The sequence below is a fragment of the Mytilus californianus genome, unplaced genomic scaffold (assembly GCF_021869535.1).
Source record: "Mytilus californianus isolate M0D057914Y unplaced genomic scaffold, xbMytCali1.0.p SCAF_11, whole genome shotgun sequence".
NCBI classification, from domain to species: domain Eukaryota; kingdom Metazoa; phylum Mollusca; class Bivalvia; order Mytilida; family Mytilidae; genus Mytilus; species Mytilus californianus.
Window position 1 is genome coordinate 25,486,116 of NW_026262593.1, and position 25,962 is coordinate 25,512,077.

Here is a 25,962-nt window from a genome sequence, read left to right on the forward strand (position 1 = left end):
GGGTGCATTCACAACAATACGAACTATTTCAGTTTAACATTAGAACGATAATCGGGGAACGGTTCAAAGTTTGGGTAGGGTGGCCCTACCACCTCCCAACTTTAATTCATAAAAAAGTCACTACGGCAAAGCTTTTGTCCACACTAGGTACAAATGATAGGCAATTGCCTAAGGTTGCCTGGACCAAAAGACTCAGGTGGGTAAAGTTACGGATCGTCTACAATTGAGGTCCAAATTTGGGGTAGTTGTGACCCTACCACCTCCCAACTTTAATTCATAAAAAAGTCCCTATGGCAAAGCTTTTGTCCACACTAGGTACAAATGACAGGCAATTGCCTAAGGTTGCCTGGACCAAAAGACCCAGGTGGGTAAAGTTACGGAATTTCTACAACTGAGGTCCAAAATTGTGATATAAAGGCCTTACCCCCTCCCAACTTTGATTCGTAAATAAATCCCTACTTCAAAGCTTTCGTCCACGCTAGGTACAAATGATAGGCAATGGTCTAAGGTTGCTTGAACTTAAAGACTCAGGAGGGTAAAGATACGTAACTTCTATAATTGCGGTACAAAGTTTAGGTATAGAGATCCTACCCTCTTCCAACTGGAATTCGTGTAAAAATTCCCCACGGCAAAGCTTTCGTCCACATTAGTTACAAATGATAGGCAATGGTCTAGGGTTGCACGGACCCAAAGACCCAGGTGGGTTAAGTTACGGAACTTCTACAACTGAGGTCTAAAGTTTGGGTATTGAGACCCTACCCGTACCAACTTTGATTCTTAAAAAAAATCCCTGTTGCAAAACTTTTGTCCACACTAGGTACAAATGATAGGCAATGGTCTAAGGTTGCCAAGACCCAAAGACCAATGTAGGTAAAGTTACGGAACTTCTATAAATGAGGTCCAAAGTTTGGGTATGGAGACCCTACCCCCTCCCAACTTTAATTCGTGTAAAAATTCCCTACGGCAAAGATTTCGTCCACATTAGGTACAAATGATTGGCAATGGTCTATGGTTGCCCGGACCCAAAGTCCAAGGTGGGTAAAGTAACGAAACTCTACAACTGAGGTCCAAAGTTTGGGTATTGAGACCCTACCCTCTCCCAACTGTAAAAAAATCCACACCAGGTACAGATGAAATTCAATGGCATACTAGAAAAAAGACCAAATTATTATTATCAGCTTCTTTAACAACATGTTTTTCAGTAACTAGAATACTCAGTCAATCCAAGATGCGGGGTTATTAGTCCAGCTTTATGGAAAGTTCTAGTTTTAACTTGAAATATTGTGTATTGATAAATACGCATTAACTATTATATCTAACCTGGCCTAAAGGGTCAGTGTGAGCTTTTTACAATATTTGCCGTCTGTCGTTTGTTGTCTGTAGTCGTCAGCCGTCATCATCCATTTTCTTTTACAAAAGATTTTCCTCAAAAATTATCCGCTCGTTAATATCTACTTATAAGTTATTGTCGTCAGTTGACTGTTTATATTTTGTTGGTTTTTGCAGATATTTTTTTATATTTTGTTAAATAATCTAAAGAGTAAATAGCATTCCCTGTTATTTTATCAACTTAATTTTCAACTAGAAATTTTAATTATGTGTTGTGTGAAATGGCTTTCCGTACTTTCGGCATCCTCTCAAATATTCCTATAATAACATTTTTTGTAGAATAAACGTATAGATAATTTATAAACTATTTAAATGATTACCTTTCAAACCAAAGGCGTTTGAGCAAATTGATTTCTGTTTGAAAAAGCTAATTTCGTTCTTCGTAATGTTAAAGGCTTGAGAGCTATATTATGTATCAATGTAAGGTGCGCAACTTTTTTATGAATTAAAGAAGGGAGGGGGTTAGGTCACCATACCCCAACTTTGGACCTCAATTATAGAAGTTCCGTAATTTTACACACCTGGGCCTTTGGGTCCAGGCAACCTTAGGCAATTGCCTATCATTTTTACCTAGTATGGGCAAAAGCTTTGCCGTAGGGACTTTTTTATGAATTAAAGAAGGGAGGGGGTTAGGTCAGCATACCCCAACTTTGGACATCAATTATAAAAGTTTTTGGATTCAAAAAAATTCGTTTAGATTAACCAAAATCTTTATGTCAATTCGTTTCTCGTTCGATTTTTCTATTTGTGTGTCACTCTTACCCATTTTACACTAATCACTCTTCCTATCGAAATATGACAAATAAATTACCAGTGTAACGACATACTTTTGAATAATTAGAAAAATGTACTAGTTCTTTGACAAAAAAACAAAACTGCGTATAGTTATCAGCTTTTATTTCAACCGAACATCTAAGATAAAATACTTGACGTTTTAAAATCAGTCCGTTTTTTTTATTCTTTTTTCTTTTCTTTTCAAACGCATACATAAGCTAGAAGATTTAATTGTATCGTTACACTAGTTTAGTATGAACTATTGTTATTAAATGTTTCATTATTATAAAGACAACAAACCCACCTCTAATCAGAGAACACTAAAAAGGGAAAGATCGATTAGCTAAAAGGAATTTTAGATGCCCGGCTTTCATATTTCAAAGGACGTTTCATGTTATTGCAAGTCTTCGGTTTTTAGGCATGATCAGACTGGCGCGTTTTCTTATTGTTCGCTGGCTTATTATTCGCTAGCTTGATGCATCTAATTGTTCGCTGGCTTATTGTTCGCTAGCTTGAGTCTGGTTATTTTTTCAAATATTTTTTTAAACGCTATGAGTTGATTTTAAAATATTTGCATAATGATATAAAAAAAAACAACAACAAAGAATAAAAGTTTACATAGCCTTGCAATTTACGGATAATGAAAATGTGTACGGTATGCTTGCGTTTACAGTGGCGCTCCGAATTTTAACTTAATGTTTTTTTTCTAAAACAATATTACAACAGGGATATACGTATACGTAGATATAATAAATGGTTGGATATTTTCCTAAATGTTAGCACAAATTTAGACATTAATTGTGGAAGTATGATTCCACCTGCAGGAATATAAAAAGGGTTACTTCACGTCAAACTTTCAACGGTTGTTTTTATTTACATAAACCTAACAATATCTGTACAAATAAGGACACGAGGTACATGTATGATTGTAAATAAGAGGAAAATGATATAAAAACTCATCACATATACCATTAAGGCGTATAAACATGTTTACAAAATGCCCTTCAAATATTGCTTTCTTTTTTTTTAGCTCACCTGGACCGAAGGGCCATGTGAGTTTTTCCCATCACTTGGCGTCCGTCGTCTGTCGTCCGTCGTCCGTCGTCCGTTAATTTATACAAAGATCATGTCCTCAAAATTGGCCACACTCATCATTGGGGTATCTAATTTAAATAAATGTGTCCGATGACCCCGCTTGCCACCAAGATGGCCGACATACCTAAAAATAGAACATAGGGGTAAAATGTAACTTTTTTCTATTATTTTGAAAATTTCTATAAATAGAGAAAATCTGACAAGGACAGATATGTTTTAATTAGAATGTTGAGCTATACCTATTATCTACATTGTATTTACGTCAAAACTGTCAAGACAATTTCTTATTGGAAATATTGTCCTAAAATGACAAAGTTTACTACTTTTTTTCCATTTTGCGTATTATCTTGAAACTATGATAGAAAGAGAGAAACTCATCAACAGGACAAGATATTCAAATAGATCAAATAGCAGAAATCGTCAATTGACTCCTTATTAGAGTTATTTCCCTTAAATGACAATTTTTACCATTTTTTTGGCGGTTTTGCCTAAAATCTTAAAAACTACAATGAATAAATAGAAACTTTAAACAACAGAAGATAGAAACTTTGAATAACAAAAATTATCAGCAAGACAAGATCCACAATCAGGGAAAATTCTGCCAAAAAAAAAAAATATAAAAATGATTGCCCTTAAATGACGATTTTTTTTTTACCCTTTTTTTGTGTTTTTGGCAAAAACTAACTAAAGATGGAGAGAAACTGTAAACAGTAGTCTACAACGTTGAAGATGCACGTAGACCTAGGTGAGCGACACAGGCTCTTTAGAGCCTCTAGTTTCTATTTAAAAAATATTATACATTTATGGACAAGGGGTGGTTTATATTTTGACATAATTTATAATATCTATTGTTGTAGACTGTATGTTGACCAATTAATGTCTTTTGGTTTTTTTTTGTGTTGTTGAGTTGCTGTCTCATTGACGTATACCAAACATTTCATTTGATTCATGTTCAGTAATCAGAACAATAGCATGTTTTAATGTGCTATGTTTTGGACTACAATGACAAATAAAAGTCCACAGTAAGGCATATAACGCTATCTTGGAACACAATTAAATATACTCATCATAGATACTAGTATTACAATTTTGTACTCCAGACGCACGTTTCGTTTACAAAAAAAATCATTAGTGACACTCAAATCTAAAAAGGTAAAAAAGGCCAAATAAAGTACGAAGTTGAAGAGCATTGAGGACACAAAATTCCAAAAGGTTTTGTCAAATACAACTAAGTGTAATTTTGTTCTTACTTCTTAAAATACATATTTGGATGGAGAGCAGATAAATACTCTTTTTTAAACGTATGGTTTGTTCCGAGCGGGCATCCAACCCATGACATCCCACACTCGAGGCGAACTGCATACTAACTAGCTTCAAAAACATTAAAAATGTGTATTAATCAAAGAGACCCCAGCAGAACAACCATAAACATGTGAGATTAACTTTGAATGGGGATGTTACACTCTTAGTTTAGAACCAAAAAAATATAAACCAAAAATAAACAATCTAGGTGTATAATTTTAATTATGCCAGTACAAAATTATTGGCTACTGGACTGATGGCACACTCTGTAACGCTGAAGGTTCACAAACGACAGTACCGACAAAAAGATAGTGTATGGTAAACGTCTGATATCGATTTCCTTGTGTAAGACTCGGGATTTCAAACAACTTTCTTTAGGCACGCACGAGAAAAACCAACAAAAAATAAAAACAAACTTGAGAGCATCAAAACCAAAGGATATAGACACGGACTCATACTATGGAACGTCAAAACTGTCTTATTATGCCCATTTTCATTATATGATGCGCATTTATCTTTATATGATGGGCACTTGTCATTATATGATGTGCAAACATCTTTATATGGTGCCATGTTGACATTATATGATGTGCAAACATCTTAATATGGTGCCATGTTGACATTGATGTGCAAAAATCCTTATATGATGTGCAAATATACTTATATGATGTGCAAATATACTTATTTGATGTGCAAAGATCCTTATATGATGTGTAAATATACTTATATGATGTGCAAATATACTTACATCATGTGCAAATATACTTATATGATGTGCAAATATCCTTATATGATGTGCAAATATACTTAAATGATGTGCAAAGATCCTTATATGATGTGCGAATATACTTATATGATAAGCAAATATCCTTATATGATGGGCAAATATCTGTATATGATGTGCAAATATACTTATCTGATGTGCAAACATCCTTATATGATGTGCAAATATATTTTATGATGTGCAAACATACTAATATGATGTGCAAATATCCTTTTATATGATGTGCAAATATCCTTGTGTGATGTGCAAACATCTTTATATGATGTGGTTGTGTCATTATATTATGTGCTTGTAACATTATATGATGTGGTTCGGTTGACTTCATTATATGATGTCAAAACGTCCTTATATGATGTGCTTTCGTCGTTGTTATGGTAAATAAACATGATAACGATTAAAACGGTTACTGTCTATGTCATAACTGATTCCAATCTGCTTCTCCGGAATTACTACAAACCCGGCTCAAATCGTTTGGAAAATGTTTGAGATTTTAAAGGAGATAAACCTTGGCACGTTGGTACGTCGTTTTAAAGATGAAAAAAATCACATCTGAAATTGTTGGAAAATTGTCAAAATATGAATTAAAAAGTTAAGTTTAAGCGATGGGTCTACAATAATGAACATACAATTAAAGTTATTAAATTATCGGTCCTCGACTGTGTATGAAGCACCTTGAGTTCAAATATCTACTAGAGCATATTCTGCTTTTTTAAAAATGCTAGTTTACTGTTTCTGATCTAGCAGCTCCGGCCTCGTATCAGCTTCCGATAGTGCAATTTATAGAAAAAATGAGACATTGCAATTGAACAAAAATCAACGTTTCCAGAATTTCGAAGGAAGGTTCAGATCTATTAATACAGGAGCTAGTTGAAGAATTTCCCTACTGTGGCGAAAATATAATAATACAAATTGTATTGCAAAAGACAGGTTATACCGGTATATTTATTCCTTCTTTTTGAATTACCGCTTTATCTTAATTCATTTCCTATACCAAGTATTTCTTAACAATAAAAATTTTCTACTCATGCATGATTATACCGGTATGGATGACTGATTGAAAGATTGATTGATTGGTGTTTAACGCCACTTTCAGCACTGTCATGCTATTTCATGGCGGTCAGGGTTTTTTTGTCTCGCCTGAAACGAAAGTCGCAGTATGCGAGACACAGATATTACAATCCGGCGGCGGCGGCGGCAGCGGCGGCGATGGCTTAAACTATTTGTGTAAAACTTTATATTACAGAATGTAGAAGAACTGGATGCTTCATACTTTTGTGCAGATATCATATGTTACGTAAATCCCGTCTGTGATATGCCGAATCTAACTGTGTATTTAGATTTTTAAATCTTAGGCTGCGTTTTCAAATTGGTTCACATTAAGGCACAAAGGGTCCAAAATCAAACTTTGTTTGATTTCAACACAAAATGAATTCTTGGGTTTCTTTGATATTCTGAATCTAACCTTGTATTTAGATTATTTATTTTGGGCTCGGTTTTCAAATTGGTCCACATTAAGGTCCAAAGGGTCCAAAATAAAACTTTTGTTTGATTTCATCAAACATTGAATATTAGGGGCCGGTTCTTTGATATGCTGAATTTGACCACATATTTAGATTTTGGGTATTTGACCATAATCTTAGGCCCGAGAACACAGTTATTTCGTAGTGCTTTTCTTTTAGACAATAAATTCAAATTAAAAAAATCGCACCTGCTCTATCTCAAAAAGATTTTTACAGTGTAGTGTACTACTATTGATACAAATAATATCAAAATTATAGAAACTTCTACCAGCTCTAACTCAAAATATTGACAGTTCTGTGTTAAGGGGGGCTAAAATTCAGTTTGACAGCTTCAGACATTCTAATTTTTGACCTTTTTTAACTGGACCAAATCACTACTTAACATAAAGATTCAGCACCCAAATTTTTTTAACATGTAATTTCATCCCCTTACTTAATATTTCATGCATAAAATATCAAGAAATAAATTGGGAAAGTGTATTAAAAAAAAATGCAAGTTATACACTGTTCACACTAGGGACTATATTTGTAGACAACGAAAACCAAAGGACGATAACTGTGTCCTTGGACCATAATAGGTAAATGTCCAATTTCAAATATTAAAATCTTAGAGCACATTCATTCTGTGTCAGAAACCTATGCTGTGTCAAATATTTAATTACAATCCAAATTCAGAGCGGTATCAAGCTTGATTGGTGTGTCCAAACTTGCCCCAACTGTTCAGGAGTCGACCTCTACTGTCGTATCAAGCTACGCCCTGTGGAGCATTTTATTATTACTTCAAATGGGGAGGAGGCATCAACATTTGTTTACAGCATTTAAGCAATTCTGTATTTCAAACATGCAAATATTATAGCTAATTTGATGAATAAACTAAATCAGTATCTGATTATTTAGCAGGAGTGTCTAGCACTTGATTCAGATGTCATATATGTATCTCTTATGTCATCATTTTTGGCTTCGATCTTCATTTCAATCTTTGTTGCATGTAAGTCATAACCATCTCATGTTTGTTTTTGGACATTAAGACCGACAATATCCGAGATTAATGGTTTGTTCTCTTAGTTTTAGCAGGTTTTCTCGAAGCTTTCCTGATAATACTCCTTTCCATACATAGTAAAAACACTTATAATACTAATAGCTGTTTCCTAATATGATTAATCATAAATCTCATGATTGAGCATATATATCAATAGTTTAAGATAATATCTGGGAGTTAAGTTTGGCATTTTTAACATGTCTTTACATAAATTATTTTCCTTTATTACCTGGAGATGCGTTATAAGGGGACACACACCCTACACTTCCCCCTACAGTAAAAGTAATATAAAGTATTGGCTAGAAAGACATCTTTTTTTTTCGTCTCGCTCCGCTCGCATCAATGGTTAAGATCCAAATCCTTAGTTTCAACATGTTCTTCCAGGAGAGTATTTTTTATCTAAAGCTAAAATTGAATGCAGGTGTGGAAAATATCAATGAGACCATAACCGGCATATCCAAATAAAGTTTCATGAAGTCGCAAATAACTTCCACACTTGAAGTTCTAGAACCACTACTGATGCAATATTGTATATTTATAATAGAAATAGAAATTGTATGCATTTTTATTTTTGTTATAACGAACAAAAGTATTGAGAAATGTGTGTGTGGGGGTTGAAATTTTTATGTCTTTGGAAAAGGAGGCGCTATAATTTATTGTCCTTCTTCACGGTGGGTGGGGGGGGGGGGGGGGGGGGGGCTTGAAATAATAAGAGAAATTCCAATGTTTCCTCCTAGGTCCTCCCAATAAAAGAAAATGATCAGTTCCTAAGTAGTTGATTTATAATTTCAGTCATGTTTAATTATATATTTGTAAATCTGTTCTTGCCTACCATTTTACAAGGAAAGGTTTCTCTATAAATAAGTTATCAAGATAATTGACAACAAAACAACACAACTCATAAGAGCCCAAATTGCCAAAAAGGGGCCTTTACTACAGAGCATATTCAGACTGTTTTCATTACACCTTCTTTTTTTTTTTAATGTATTGTAGTTTTCAAGATAAACGCAAAAAAAATAAAAGCCGCTGCAAACTGAATCTCCCCGAACTGTACCTTTATCGGGAAAAAAAAATATTTCCAGGGTTCTCAATTTTGGTATGCTTGGAGGGACAAATATTTACAAAACATTATTTTTCACATGTATTAATGTGTTAAAATTCATATTAAGATACTCGAGTCTTTATCCAAAATCAACATGAAAAAGCTAGTGCTAACTGTTTGGGCTTTGCTGTAGATCGTGTATTACTCACCATTTCAACTGTTTACAGTTTCTACCGTAAAACTATTATTTAAAGCCAAATACTCCTACAAGGAATCGCCGGAATAAATTTGATGGACATAGGAAGTACATGTAGGTATAATTCTTGACATTCTGCGCAATGTTTTTAATGAAAAATTGGTCCAATAGTACTATTTCTCGTTGCGTTTCAATGGAAACTATGTGCCACTGTGACCAGTATCGGAAACCTACTAGTATCAATAGTAAATGGTAATCGTTAAAAGGGGTCTCCTAATCATGATCATCATTCATGTAGAGTTTCCAAACATATAGCTTTGCAGTTTCAGTGAAGAGAATTTTAAAAATTTACCGGTCAAATTCAAAGATTAACTCTGGTGGTATATTTTTTTACCAATCGAAACTAAATGAGGGTCTTTAGCATAGGAATGTCAATACATTATTCTTGCAAAGATTTCTTAGAATTGGCTGAGTGGTTTCAGAGAAGAAGGTGAAAATATGAAAGTTTACGGACGACGTATGCTTAATGACGAGAATAGCTCACATGGCTTTACAGGCCTGTATGACAATAACAGTTACTGTTGGAAAACCGGACTTTATTTGAAAAAAGATATTTTTAACATCCTCAATCCTCAAGCTGTAATAATTACGGAGCCCTGTTGGTCTTGAGATGTAAAGTCCAGTGCTGGAGATATAAAGTCCAGAGCTGGAGATGTAATGGAAATTGATATCTTCAGCGCTGGAAATTATATCTCCAGCGCTTAACTTTAAATCTATAGCGTAAGATTTTACATCTGCAGCGCTTCACTTAAAACAAAACACAACTTTTCATCTGTATGAGACCAAAAAGGGCTCTGTAAACAATGAATTAATGCAGTTTTTATGGTCAGTTAGGCACCAATCTATTTAGATTACAGATCCGGCGTGTTCAAGCTTTGCTTACAATGATCTGAAAACGCTCCATTCTACTTTCTTGTTTAAAGACCATTTGGGATTCTCTGGTTTTGTCGGATTGATTCACACCTTGAAAAATTTGAAAGCTGAAATTCCATTGGCTGATGTAATAATTACCAGAAAAGAACGTAAAATGGAGTGTTGTCAGATTCTTGTAAGTAAAGCTTAGACACAGGAACTGTATTTTAATCAGATTGGTTAGTCACCAACTATTCATCTTTTGTAGGCGGGAGCATATGTATTTTTTCTTGGGCTCAGGACAAATGTATTAAACTTTTTTTTCAATAACAAGATTATTTTTTTAATTTCATTGTTGTTTTATTGTTCCCTCATTTGCAATGAAAACAAACTATTTTTCGCTTCCCTTCAGAAATAAATAATGTCTTTTACAAAAAATTTGGAATCAAACAATTAAAAAAAAACATGCCCCTCCTCCCCTCCCCCCAAAAAAGATGAACGATCGATACCTTAACCCGTTTAACAGTTCGGGCCTTGAGTCTGGAGGTGTGTATTAGCGGCTTTCCACAAAATCTAAGTCCCAAAGACCTCTGGATGTTTGTGTGAAGATCCTTTTATGTTGCGGGTAGCTGTCTACGTGAAGCTGTAATAAAAATGTGAGCAAACGTAATAAAAAAATGTGCGCAAACGTAATGATTTTACGTGCAAATGTAAAGCTCCGAGTTGAATTAATCCCATATCTCCTTTCATCCATACCGATAAAATTATGCATGCGTAGAAACATTTATAGCTAATGTTGTACAATATTTTTTTAAATGTTTGTGATTAAATTGGTATTATAGGTATACAGCTAAAGTTCCTTTTATTATAAATTATCATATTTTCGCCACAGCTAGGAAATTCTTCAACTAGCTCCTTTATTATCATGATTATGGATCTAAATCTTCCTCCGAAATTCTTGATACGTTGATTTTTGTTAAATTGCACAGTCTCATTTTTTCTATAAATTGCACTTTCGGAAGCTGATACATCGTTATAAAATAAATGTATTCTATACATACACAGAACTTTCTGATCATACAGAGATATAAAATAAATATATTCTATACATACCTGGTACACAGAACATTCTGATCATATAGAGATATAAGATAAATTTATTCTATACATACACAGAACTTTCTGATCATATAGAGATATAAAATAAATGTATTCTTTACATACACAGAACTTTCTGATCATTAAGAGATATTAAATTTTTTTTTTCTATACATACACAGAACTTTCTGATCATCGTAGTTATATTTTATGAGTCCACTGATCTGTTTGTTTAAGATTATACTTAAAATAAATTTATTCTACGAACGTTGTGTTTCGGACATATCAATTTATAAAATAAGTTTATTTTGAAAGTACACCAAACTGCCTGTTTATGATGAGACATAGAATAAATGTAGTGTACACAATGAAACGAGGAAAAGTCCAGAAACCTTCCGAAATTACAAATTTTGACCCAAAGTGTATACATTTTGCCTGATTACTCCTTCTTTCAGTTTTTTTCTCTGTAGTCTTTTTATAAATTTAGTTTCAATTTTCTTTTGTCATGTTCATACCAAGAAATAACACAAAAAGTAAATCATAAAGGGAAAAAATATTCCCAAATAACGGGAACTATATTCCTATTCCCGTTAGCAAAATTCTCTGACTGACATCAAATAAGAAAATTGATAAATCTACCTCTGAGCAAATTCTTAAACAAAAACAAGCCAAACACTATTTAGATGCCTTTGTGTGGCGACCATGTTTTTTATATCTAATTTACAATTGATATACTGGCATTCAAAAGAGTGAAATAAAATGACAAAATGTTGAATCAAAACAATTCAAAAGGTCAAAAAATTTAATTAAAGATCAATTTCAGCACATTGAAAAGCATTATGAAACAAATACAATAATTTAGAAACATCTTCATGAGTAGTAAACATTTAACTATGCATGTCTTCATTAATATAAATCGTCCTTTCCCTTGCACATGTTGCTGTATTCTTGGCCGTTATCTATAAAAAAAATATTTGTACATGAGTTATATCTTCACAGAATATGCCACGTCTTTGGTTTTTAACTAAATGAAATTTACTTTCTTACAGATATTTTAGGTTTTTTGAGCACATGCTCTGAAATATGCAACAGCCTGTATTTGCGCGTTTCAGTCTAACAATTTATCAACCTATTTCAGAAATCTCGGTCCCATCATCGCAAAGCCTACAACCAAAGGAATGTTTTCATTCGCCTAAACCTTTAAAACACATTTTTGGTTTCGCGGGAGATTATAACAATATCGTGTATGTATTTAAACACGAACTCACATTCGTGTGAGACTCTGATGCAAACGCAGTGTTAAGAGCATCAGCGGCAGATCCAGCAAAGATAGTATTGCGTAAACTATCCTGGTTCGTTCCTCGTGTAGTCCCCTCTGATGAAAACAAGATGAAACTATACAAAACAATCCAAAGCAAAACTAAACCCAACTGTGGTTTCCGCATGAGGCAGTGCGATTCCATATCTGTTACCAAGAGTAAAGAATTCACTTGGCGACTCTCTGCCAAGAGTAGACCGGAGAAGCCTAGATACATCATCGTTGCCTTCCAAACCGATAAAAGTAACGATCAAACTCATAACACAGCCGTGTTTGATCACTATCGATTACAAAATATTCATGTCACCCTGAATGCTTACCGTTATCCAGCCGTAGACTTCAACACTCTCTTCACCCAGTGTCAAGTAATTAGGGTGTACAATGAAGCCGCCGACCTTCGTTAAAAGTTCTTTTAGATGGATCGTCTCCTTAGAAATAGTAACATCAACCCTTCTGACTTTGTAGAGCTAACCCCTTTGTTCGTCATCGATGTGAGTCACCAGCCTGAAAAGTTGAAAGAGTCACTCTGTGGTTGACATTAAAATCAGAGCAAAATTCGGGCACAATGTTCCAGCGAACACTATTTTTAAAGCCTTTGCACTGGTTATCTCAGATAGAGTTCTGCAGTTCGAGTCTGATGGACAAAAGATGAACGTTGTGTTCTAAAGTATAAATACATGAATAATAACTTGTTACAACGCATCGTTGAAAATAAAGCACCTAGGGAGGGGTTCTCCTTCAATGTATCTGCTAACAACAACAAAATCGATACCCGGTTAAATCCACCCATTCATTAAAAAAATGGAAAGAGTTATGAAATGGCTCTGGGAAATCTGGAGACTTACTGCTCTTTCCCAAATATTCATGCAGGAAACAACATTGTTCGTTATTCTAATTATAATGGTAGAACCTTGTTTAGTATAACACTGAATGCTGGCTTTTACTCTATCGAAAACATCAACGACGTGTTAGAAAAAAATCTAACTCAACAAACAGCTCACCAAAATCCACATCAGTTCTAATCACAGTACACTGAGGGCAACACTTACTTTAGCTAAAAACTATCAAATAGATTTTAATGTTGACAATAGCATCAAAACAGTGCAGGGCTTTAACAAAGAAATCTACACACACGACCGAGCTGTAAACGGTTACACAGAGGGTGAGACTATTGTAAACATCATCAGCATCAACATCATTCTCGTCAATAGTGATATCATCAGTGGTAGCTATGTCAATGGATCACAACAACCCACCATCTACAGTTTCTTCCCAAATGTATCCCCTGGTATGAAAATCATTCAAACCCCTAGAGACTTGGTCTATTTACCAGTCACACTGAAAACCGTCAATCGCATGAGTAATACTCTTACGGATCAATAAAATTGAGAATGGAAATGATGAATGTGTCAAAGAGACAACAACTCGACCACAGAACAGACAACAGCAGAAGGCCACCAACAGGTCTTCAATGCAGCGAGAAATTCCCGCACCCGGAGGCGTCCTTCAGCTGGCCCCTAAACAAATATATATACTAGTTCAGTGATAATGAACGCCATACTAAACTCCAAATTGTACACAAGAAACTAAAATTAAAAATAATACAAGACTAACAAAGGCTAGAGGCTCCTGACTTGGGACAGGCGCAAAAATGCGGCTGGGTTAAACATGTTTATGAGATCTCAACCCTCCCCCTATACCTCTAGCCAATGTAGAAAAGTAAACGCATAACAATACGCACATTAAAATTCAGTTCAAGAGAAGTCCGAGTCTGATGTCAGAAGATGTAACCAAAGAAAATAAACAAAATGACAATAATACATAAATAACAACAGACTACTAGCAGTTAACTGACATGCCAGCTCCAGACTTCAATTAAACTGATTGAAAGATTATGTCTTCATCATATGAATATCAGGCACAATCCTTCCCGTTAGGGGTTTAGTATCATACCATCATAACATATATGAGAAGAACATAACCCGTGTCATGCCAACAACTGGTTTTTAAATAAAAGTGTTTAGTGCCGATGCAAAGACCCTATAAGTGAATCAATATTAACGCCAAAACTATGCAATCTTTAATGACCTGACAACAGTATCGTAACTATATCCCTTCTTAATAAGTCTATTTAAAGGTTTTGTTAGTTTCAGAGGTGAATACTGACATTTTTGTGCTTTATAAAGAATATTTACATAAAAAATTGGATGTGAAATACCTGAACGTATAAGAAGTCTGCATGTTGAGCTATATTTACGAATGATGTCCTTATACCGATGATAAAATTTAGTAAATATTTTGACTAGTTTGTGATATCGAAAACCCTGGTGTAATAATTTTTCAGTAATACATAAATTTCTCTCGATAGAAATCCCATCGATCTGAGAGGTGAACATTTAAGCATACGTTTTCATCTTCGAGATATATATACCACCTTAACGCCAAAAAAGTAATTACTATAAGTAATATGGAACAAAACAAATTAAATAGTTGTCCAATTATGAGATGTTATTGGTACGTGAGTTAAACCCTGAAGATGAGTTGGTGTGGTGTCCTGACACGTTACATAATCAATCTTCCTCAACCTTTTTGTTTGTTTGAATGTTGTTTAGCATTCATTGGAGACAATGCGCATGATTACACGTTTGTTAGGAGTAAATCGTTATTGTTAGAGATGTTTAAACAAGTCAGTGACCCGGATAAACACTGAACCTTGTCGTGCTAGTCATCGTTCTGTTTTAAGTGTGTTTGGAGGTACAATGGAGTATAGTGAATTTAAAAAACTGTGCAACGTGCATTAGTATTAAAACCACTTCAACATGAGTATGCTGTGGTAAAAAATGGAAATAAGTAAAACGGTTTTGTTTTTAGGGAATTAGACCCGTTCCCTAAAAGAGAAATCTTCGTTAGGTATAAATAAATTATCATACTTATGGTTTCAATTTGACACAAGGTCAAGTAAATATATTACAAAAAGCAGTCAAGAATGGTTGTTCAGTCAACATCCGCTTATCGCATGCTAATCTGTCTGGGGAACACAAGATGTTGCTCACTCAGCGACAAATACAAAAAAATCGACAAGTTGGTAAAAAAGTGGTAAAGGTGGTATGGTTTTGGAGCTAAGTGTAAAAAAACTCAAACAAAACATGCAAAAGGAAGGTTGATTCTACCCATGTTAGCCGGTTTAGCTATGAGAGCTTTTTCCATGTTAGCCAATTGCACAAGAGTGTACTCCCCGCTTTGTGAGTGGGTGCATTGAGTGGTTTAGGTAGTGCTGCCACGAGCAAAGCCATTGGGTCTGGTCTCTACCTTAAACGTGGAGGTAATGTTTGCATATGTAATAAATTGCTTCGCCGATCGCAGCTGGATACGACCGCAAAGGTCCAACCCTGAACAGAAAAAATGGACACAATATTCGCACTTGATACAGGTCTGAATTTGGATTGTAATTAAATATTTGACATATTATAGGTTTCTGACACAGAATAACTGTAGTCAAAGAACTTGAATTGGTTATGTGATTTGAATTTATATTCATTTTTTTTTGTTTTTGTATGCTGTTGCGAATTGACTCCCTCCCCACCCCCCACCCCCACCCCCCAAAAAAATAAATTTTTACCCCCCCCCCCCCTTTCCCCCTTTTCCAAAAAAAAATTCTTTCCCTCAAGACATGGTCGTAATCTCAATTCAAATTTCCAATGGAGTTGGCAACCATAATAACCCATTTAAATACATCATAAAAAGTCTTTAAACAGAAAATGACATACATAATCATGGCTAAATTTAAATTACCTTCAGCAGCATTTTTAAAATAGTAACTTCTAAAAATAAATAAAACAGCTAATCACCTCAAGACAATACAACATTTCTTTATACATAACTTAAAAGCAGTGTAAGGGAGGTAATTCAAATGTTGTGTTTGAATTACCTCCCTTGCACTGCTTTTAAATTATTTTTTGTACTTAAGTAATTGTCCATTAACCAGGACAACCTTGTTTTCTCCCTTTTCCCCCCTAATTCCTTAACGGTTTGAGCCATAACCCCTCAAAGCCAATTCTTAAAATCCCTTTGTGGTATGAAAACTTGTGGTATAATTTTAGAGAGATCCATACACCATTCCACAAGTTATTGTCTGGAAACTAGAAAAATGCTTATTTGGGCCCCTTTTTGGCCCCTAAACTGCTAGGACTTTAACCCCCAAAATCAATCCCAACCTTCCTTTTGTGGTTATAAACCTTGTGTTTAAATTTCATAGATTTCTATTTACATTTACTAAAGTTATTGTCCGGAAACCAAATGTCTTCGGACGACGCTGACGACGACGACGACGACGACGTGATACCAATATATACGACCGCAAAATATTTTGCGGTCGTATAAAAACAAGGTAATGGGTTGTATATAACTAGGGGTTCATTACCTAACACCAATGGAGATGGGTTGTAATTAAAACATGGAGGTAAATTTTATAATACAAATGATGCTTCAAGTAGTGGATTCCTCTCCTAGGTTGGTTGTTATAAATAAATGAATGACGTAGACTCTAAAAAGCAAACGTATCGAGAAGATAAAATTCGATCCGTTGAACAACTTCTAGAGGTAGAGATGCTTAAATACACCAAAATTCTAAAAACATACAACAAACTAGATAGGGTGATTTCCATCGCTTTAGGAACCTGTTCTGTATTAGGGAGCTACTATTTGATTTTTATGGGGGGGAGGGGGGGGGGCTAGGATGAAATTTAATTAAAAAAAAAGGCAGGACAGGAGTTTTGAGTAAAAAAAAAGGCAGGATGAGCAACTTGGCAAAAAAAAAAGGCAGGATGACAATTTATGTAAAAAAAGTCAGGATAAACTATTGAAAAAAGGCAGGACCGAATAGAGAAAAAAAAAAGAGGCAGGACAGAGATTACAACTAAAAAAAAATACAGGACAAAATTTTTCATCCTAGCCCCCCATGAAAATCAAATGGTAGCTCCCTTAAACGTTATTTGTACAACAACTGCAGTACAACTGCAACAGGAATCGGAGCCATCGCTTGCATTCCTTTAAGTTCCCTAGCTGTCATTAATTCGTTGGGAATGATGGGGTTAATGGTGTTATCCAACCGTAACAATAAAAAGCGTAAAAACATAAAGATACCGTACGCCTTATCAGAACCTCTAAATCTAAGATCGAAGATGCAGTTAGTAAAGCTTTGGATGATGATGACATTAGTGACATTGAGTTTACAGGTATTGTTACATGCTTAGACTCTTACTATGATGAAAAACAACACCCACGACAAACTAAGAAAGAACTTACTGCGCATGCGCTGTAAGGGAAAATGTACTATTATCACCCACTACACACATGACTCCGCTACCACTTCGTGATTATGTTCCGTTAAATGATGGAACATTTTCACAAAAACACTACTATCAAAATAATTTTGAATCTAGTGTTTAGCTAGATTAGAAATTAAATGTTGTTTTTTTTCTCGAATAGGAGTAAGAGATTTTTTTTAACTTTCGTATGAGAAATACTCCTGTTTAGTCCTTTTACTTATTTTAAAACCTGTACTTCTCACAAAATCTCCTTTTAAAGGTTCTTTTTCTTTGTTTAGTCCACTACAAACCCATACCCTAATCATTTCCCCTTCTCTATTTTTTTTTTAAAGAAAGTATTTTACTTTTGCCAAACTTACCATCTACTTCTATTACCTCTAAAATTTGGCAAATTACTCCGGGGGAGAGTTTTTTCCATTATAGAGTTTCCTGATTTTGCTCATGTACCTTTTCCTCAAAAACGTTGTCATTTATAAAATTATCTTGTAAGAAACACATCCGATTCGTATTCTTACTTATACGATCACTTTCTTTTAAAGTCTTTTTTTCATAAATTTCTGTTTTTTGAAATACTCTTCGTCTAAATAATTAGACTGTGAAGGAGGACTGTTGCGCAATCCAAAGGTGTACTCATTAGAAATATATAAATCGTCAGTTTTTCCCATAATTATATATTTGACTTATAACTACACTTACTTTTTTCAATTTTTGTTCATAAAGAAAAACAAACTATTTTACTATCTCTTTATTTTATTTAGAAACAATCAATTTCCTACTTTTACTTTCACTTTCACTTTAACACCTCTTACTCCTATTCGAGAAATTTCCTACTTTCGCTTTCACTTTTTGTTTAACACCTCTTACGTTTACCATTGTTCCATTTTTCAAGTGACATTCTGAACATCTACTCTCAAATTGAAAGTGGTGTAGAATCCTTTTTATACTACCACAACAGTATTCAACTTGCACAGAATAACATACAAAAATCATAATTTTTTCATGGGTCAATAAAAAAATAATAATAGCAGTTGTAAAGTTGCACATAATAATGTACAAATCAAAACTTAGTTATTAAAACAGGGTTCTAATTTTGAAAATATATAAAGTTTGATTCTTTCAAGGTGATTAAAGCACTTCTAGGTTTTACTAGGTCGACAATGATTAATAAAACTTAAGCATTTAAAAAGGACTGTAGAGACAGACGTTCACCACAACTGCTGTTGTTTTTAATAATGTTACTTTCTTTGCATATTTTGAACAATGAATACACATATATATTATTTGATGTACTAAATTACAATGTACCCCCATTCTTGATCGAGAAAAAAAATCGTTCTTTGAAGATAAATACAAATACAAATACAATGAAATACAAATATTTTATTGGCACAAACTCAATTACAATAATTGACAACGGCCCATACAACTAGTATACAAGTGGTTATGATGCAGCAATTTAACAATGCTACATAACATATTAATAGGCACATTTTGAACAATGAAATTTGCAGTTATATATATATTAATATACATAGGTGAATGTAGAATAGGCTACTGACATACATACATTGTATGTTATAGCTTCACAATGTTCATATTACTCATTTGTCAGGACATTTTTCCTTAACTCAAATGATTGATTAATAAAAGATGATATTAATCTAAGTGTTTTTCTACACTTGCTATTAAGTAGTAGTTTGATATATTCATCCTCAGTTTTGGATTGTTTGTCATAATTTTTAAAATTGGACAATTTTGATATAAGTACATTTCTTTGTGATTCATATTTTGTACAGTGCAAGATAAAATGTTTTTCGTCTTCTATATTATTATTATGACATAATTTGCACAACCTTTCTTCTCTGTTAAATCGCAGGTACCTGCCTCTTTCAATTTCAAGATTGTGTGCACTTAGCCTAAGTTTTGCCAAAGGTGCCCTATCTTTCAACATATTCAAATGATCAACATAGTGTGCACGTTTATTTGAAAAACAATAATGTCGAAAAATGATAATTTTGATGATTCCGTAATATATGAATTCTGTTCCTGTAAAATTTGGTCACGAATTCATTGTTTTATTTGAGCAAGCATAGGTTTAATATGTACATGAAAAGATGTTAAATACGAGTAGCCCAGATTTTGGATACATTTCTTCATATTACTTGTCCATAGGTTGTTTTCTATTGTTTTAATAAAAATGTCATGAGCTAAGATCTTGTCAGATGAGATTAAATGATCTAAGAATTTCATGGAAGACAACATAATTTTAGCTTTTAAGGGGAGTCTACCAAGCTCAATGCGACATGCGTTGTTGGGAGTTTTACAGTGAACCCCAAGAATTTCTTTCATAAATTTTATATGAAACTTTTCATATGGTTCAATCTGTGTATTTTTTAGAATTGATTCAATACCCCAAACTTCACTTCCATTTAATAAAATTGGAAGTACCATTGTATCAAAAAGTTTTTCTAAAAGTCTACATGAATTGTTCAGACTAAGAGAATTCGTTATTTTGAATAGAGCTTTTCTAGCCTTTTCTATCAATAAATTGGAGGCAAGGTTAAATTTACCATTGCATTTTAAAGTTATCTCAAGGTAACGATACTTATCAACTGTCTCAACATAAGATTTGTTGATAGTAAAAATGTTTTGAAATGATTTGCCGTTAGGATTAAATATTAGGACTTTTGATTTTGTAGAATTTACTTCCAGTTTCCAATCTGTGCAGAACTAAATCCAGGAATTTTAAATAGGGGGTGTAATAGCCGGAAATAATATATATAAAATTAGGGAATGGGCGATTTTGGGCTAAAAATGATATATTTTCCATCAAAAGGGGGGGCGTACATGCCACTGAATCCGCCACTGAAATATGTATTTGATATAGCACTTCCATGTGACAATACACATGAATCATGTCTCAAAACGTATAGATTGATACTACGTAGAGATATGAATATCTTGACATGTGTGGAGTTAATTAACATATGTCTAACTAGCATGCAGCATCGTATTACTAAAGTTTTAATATAAAAATAAGACGATGTGGTATGATTGCCAATGAGACAACTCTCCACAAGAGACCAAATGACACAGAAATTGACAACTATAGGTCACCGTACAACCTTCAACAATGAGTAAAACCCATACCGCATAGTCAGCTATAAAAGGCCCCGAAATGACAAATGTAAAATGTAAGTCCATTTGATAGATTCTTGTCAATATAGAAAAACTTCATCATCGAATATCAAAGATTGCCATAAGAAATATCAAACGTGTCATATGGAGATAAATCGGGAACCGAGATAGCAAATTAAAAACTCTTCCCATAATATTAAGATTCATAACACTCCCCTATAGCTTCAAAACTCATCAATGGCATTAATACAAAATATGTATAATATAACCTCAATAATTTATTCTTTTACTTTTTCTGAATTACGTATACAAATTTTTTTTTATAAATAAGATTTTTTTTAATAAGAAGTAATATATTTTTCATATGTACTAAAAGTTGATAAAAAATATTAAATAATTATGTGTTGATACATTTTTAATATAAAAATAAATAATTATGAATTTTGTCATTTCGTCAAAATATACAAGGAGTTATTACATTATTTTAACTTGACGAGTTTAAGATGTACATGTATATAAAACGAGGCATTTTGAGAATCCCGCAGCAGGTTTGTTGAAAGGATGAAACAAGTTACTTTGTAACATAAATGGTAATTTTTCCTTTGATCTTCAACTGAGTTTACTTCGGTTTAGAGGAGTGCGTTAACTGAATGATTTTTTAGTTATTGCACTCTGCAATCCCGCCGTTGACCGCATCTCGTTGAAAGAGCAAAGAATGGGAGGAGCTTAAACCAGTGCTCTAACTTCCATCTTAGAAGTTGTTAATGCACAGTCTAGCTCCGCCTCCTTCTGGAAGTAAATAATGAAACAAAATGTAATAGAAATGACTATACATTTTCTTACTGTTATATCGATCTTTTTACAATTGTTACAAATGGAAAAATAGTATCAAAGGGGCATTGGGTGTCAAATTCATGTTCACCGATTTTACTCAAATTCTCATATTTGATTTATAACATACTTAAACGTATATCCAAATTATAAAAAGTCTAAAATAAACAATTAACAAGGCATGGAATCGATAATATGTATCATCGTTTCGTGTGTATTTTAGTCTAGACGCTATCTTATTAACTATCGAGTTGATCTCCGAAGACTGCCGACGGTCATATAAGCGATATAAACATAAATATAGATATAAATAGATAGCGAACTCGTGCACTTGGGTTTTTCTAGGTCTGTTTAATTTCATATTATAGGTTAAACATATAAGTCAATCATCGTTTTGACCTGTATAAGAATGAGCTTTTGTGGATCGAATCAGTCAATCAAATGATTTACCTTTGTTTCGCTTTCAATGTTGACATTCTTTTCCTTTTAATAAATGAACACGCATAATTCATGCGTAATCCATCTTTAGCTAAGGGATTAAATAGAAGGTCACATGAATACAGATTCAAGGAGGTCAATTTATTCACTTGCAAGTGAATAATTCATCATCAATGTTTCTTAGCTTAATTTGACAAAATTGAACCATACTGGCTGCTAAAAGCCAATCATTATTTCACTTTTTCACTCTCATTAACTATTGAACAAAAAAAAATCGTATTTTGATTTTTTTATATATTTCGTAGCTAGTGCCCCTTTAATGACTTTCATATATTGGAATTGGAAAATGTTTCCTTCTTACCACAACGTTAAAACTCCTTTGAAACTACTCGTCCTATTCGGGTTTGAAAGCAGATAAACATCGAATAAAAGTTTGCATCTACCACCCCCCAGCCCACCCCCTTTTCAAGAATTTTCGGGGAGAAAAAACTATTCAATAACACATAAATGGCAATCGAGTCTGAATCCATTTAAATGTACCTGTATCTGAAATACAAATCCAATTGTCATCTGCTGCATGTGTTCATTTTCTGATATCAAATATAGTATCACGCCACTATTTCATTGACATATTGAAAAGTACAGTAAAGTTTTATTGGTCAGCATTTAACCTTTGACATGAATCATAGCCCATTAATGTTACAAATCATATATAGCCACGCCTTTTCGTGAATTATATACGTTACTAAGTTCGTAAAAGGCGTGCTATATATATAACTTGTATGACTATTTTAACTATTTGACTTTCGTCATCTACAATGTAAATACTTTCAACTGTAATATATAATTTTGACTAAAGCCGAAAATAATACAGCTTAACAGCGTACATACAGATAAAACCATCATGAACACACTGTACCTAGAAGTTGAACAATTTGGATAAGAAAGAAACAAAAGAAATTTACGAAAATCCTTATAACTCTCATGTCCATTTGTAAGTTTTCGAACCTTTTCTGAAACAACTGACACCATGAAAATTCTTCAACAGCACAACACAAATCATCTAGGCCATAAGTAAATCTTTCAACCAGAATTTATTTATGAGCATTTAGTACTCGCCAATAAGTTCCAATCTATACAAAATGTTAAGTAAATATTTTAGTATTAGTAATCACTGTCTGCCGTTGCATATTCTTATCCGTTCTGGTACCACCAGTACAATCGAGACAAACACATCCGTAAAATGATATTGCTATCAGTGCACCATACGAGCAAATTTATAAAGGTAAGGTAAAAGTGTCACGCTGTTAGAAAAAGTAAGCAATTTCCTTCATGAATTCTAAATATCAAAATAAATCGAGCGAAATTTTATAGACCGTTGTTGAGTTTGGTTACGAGATAACGTATAATAAACGTTACAGTTATAAAAAAAAAAGTCATTGGTAGTGTGATTGTTTTCTTATAATTCCATGTCGATGATAATACTCAATATCTTCTGTTATTTATATTAATTCTTTACCCGAATAATTCAGTCCCTGTCCTTGGTCGACTATCCCACTCACGGGGATGTAAACATCGTAGAGAAGCGGAATATTACTACTGCATTATTCGTGTCAATCAATTCTCAAAACTCAAGTTTTCAACGAAAAAGCTATGAAGTTTTCCAAATTATTTAGTAAAAATTAATATTAACCCTGCTCCGAAGGATCGGATATACTGGTTTACGTCCCTCCATGTTTCCGTTCGTCCGTCCGTCCGTCACATAAAATGAGTTAAAAAATCGTTAGATAGTCTCAAAATAATTTGCGGTGACCTTCATTTAAGAAATCAGCCAAAATATTTCTATCTGCAGTTTTTAACAAGAGTTATTGAAATTGTATTTCATGTTAAAAATAAATCTTATTCTTTTCAATCAATTCATTGACAACTGAGACACATTCTTACAGCAGTGTTTCAATAATAAACTGGTGTCCTTAGCAGATATTTTAAGAACTGTCTCCATGCACCATATTAAAGACACATCAAAAGTATGTTTGCAGACTTTATACAAAGTATTACTAGTACTTGAATTATTTTGAATAAATAATAGTGTTTCCAGGAAAGTCGGTAGACATGTGATAAGACAGAATCTAATTCCATATCTCTGACATGCGATGATATCACAACTATCCAATCGTAGTAAACAAAATTAACAAAAAAATGTTCTGTTGACAATCGTTGCAGACAGGGATACAAGAGCCGTGGATAAAGATTTCAATCTAATTGATAGAACACCAGAGATATTCAAATTTCCCGTTATCCAATTTACAAAATTTTACAGTGTCACATTTTCGTCCTAGCAATGTTAGATTGAAATGTTTCTTAACATACGCTCAACAAACGATAAGCGCTTTAAATGAATCAACACTGAAGGGGGAAGGCGGGGTGTCATCCCAAAGTCCCGGGAAAACAATCGCTGAATCCGGCCCGGATTTTTGAAATAGAGAAGCATATTTTCTCGGATGTCCTTCGACGCACATTTTACACAAACGTGTAAAATAAGTTTTCAATTTTTTATCAATTTTGCTTGTTCAGCTGAATAACATTGTAAGTATATGGATTGCTCGTTGTTTCCAGTGGCAAATATTTCATGAGGACGAGAATAATTTAACATTTAATACAATAGGTGGGCTCTGCAAAGTCGGTTAAACGAGACGAAGTGCGAAAATTTCTACAGCCACTGTAGCATGAGGGCAAATGATGGATTAGAGGGAAGAAAATGTTTTACATGCAGATTGAATGCATGACACTCTCTCTACACCTCTACATCTGTGATTTATAACTGTTCCCATATTCCAATCGGACGTAGCAATGCAATTATACATCCCAGTAACAAATGTCTCACTTCAGCAAGGAGGGGGAGAAGTCACTTTTGCTGTTTCGCTTTTTATCTATCTCTTATAGTTTTTTGAGTGATAGGCAAATCAAAAGGAAAATTAGTAAAAACATAGTTTAAAGAAAGCAAATTTGGTGTAATCAAAGTTTTTCCCTCAAATTGGAGTTTTCATAGATATTTTATTAAATGCAGATCCAAGAAAAAGGGGCGACCAAGGAGTGGGACTAAACGTCTATCCATTAAACATATTTGTAGTTCCGTAAGAGCCCCCCTCCCCTTAATCTACTTTTGTTTATCGTTAATTACTTTGGCTGTCTACAATTTCTACTTATCTATAATTATAATTTCCGAAATCATACACAACAGAAAAGAATACTGTGAATTAAGAAATCATTGCGAGATTTTTATTAGTGCGAATAATACGACTAGGTGAGTATTACAATAACTATAGAGCTGCTCCATGAGCGCATGATACGCAATCACCCTTTTAGCTCGTCTTTATGCTTTAAATGAATTTATACGATCAACTAGAAATACAATGAGCACTGCTCAAATAGACCCCCCCCCCCCCCACCAAAAAAAAATAACAAAAAACAAACAAAAAAACAAACATGCATGCACACACAGTGGTACCCATTGACACAAAACATGAATAATTTGGCACTATAATTAAGGCTACCTCAAGTTAAACTAAGTTTGTGGTCTCGATTTTTGAAGAAATATAATTATATAACCGTTCAAAGAGTAACAAATGGACAGTTGTCGGAGATTTTTCAACGAATAAAGTTCCACTACTCTCTAATGTCATATCAGAGAAATTAATAAAAAAAAAAACAAAAGGGAGCTTATTTTAATAGAAATAAATAGGCCAACAGACTTTCATG

The 25,962-nt window shown here is 33.7% G+C and overlaps 1 protein-coding gene across 1 annotated transcript in view; it reads left to right on the top strand.

Moving 5' to 3' along the window:
• Window positions 1-25,962, top strand: part of LOC127719782 (uncharacterized) — a 124,424-nt gene that overhangs the window by 36,447 nt on the left and 62,015 nt on the right. The gene's annotated exons all lie outside the window — the stretch shown is intronic.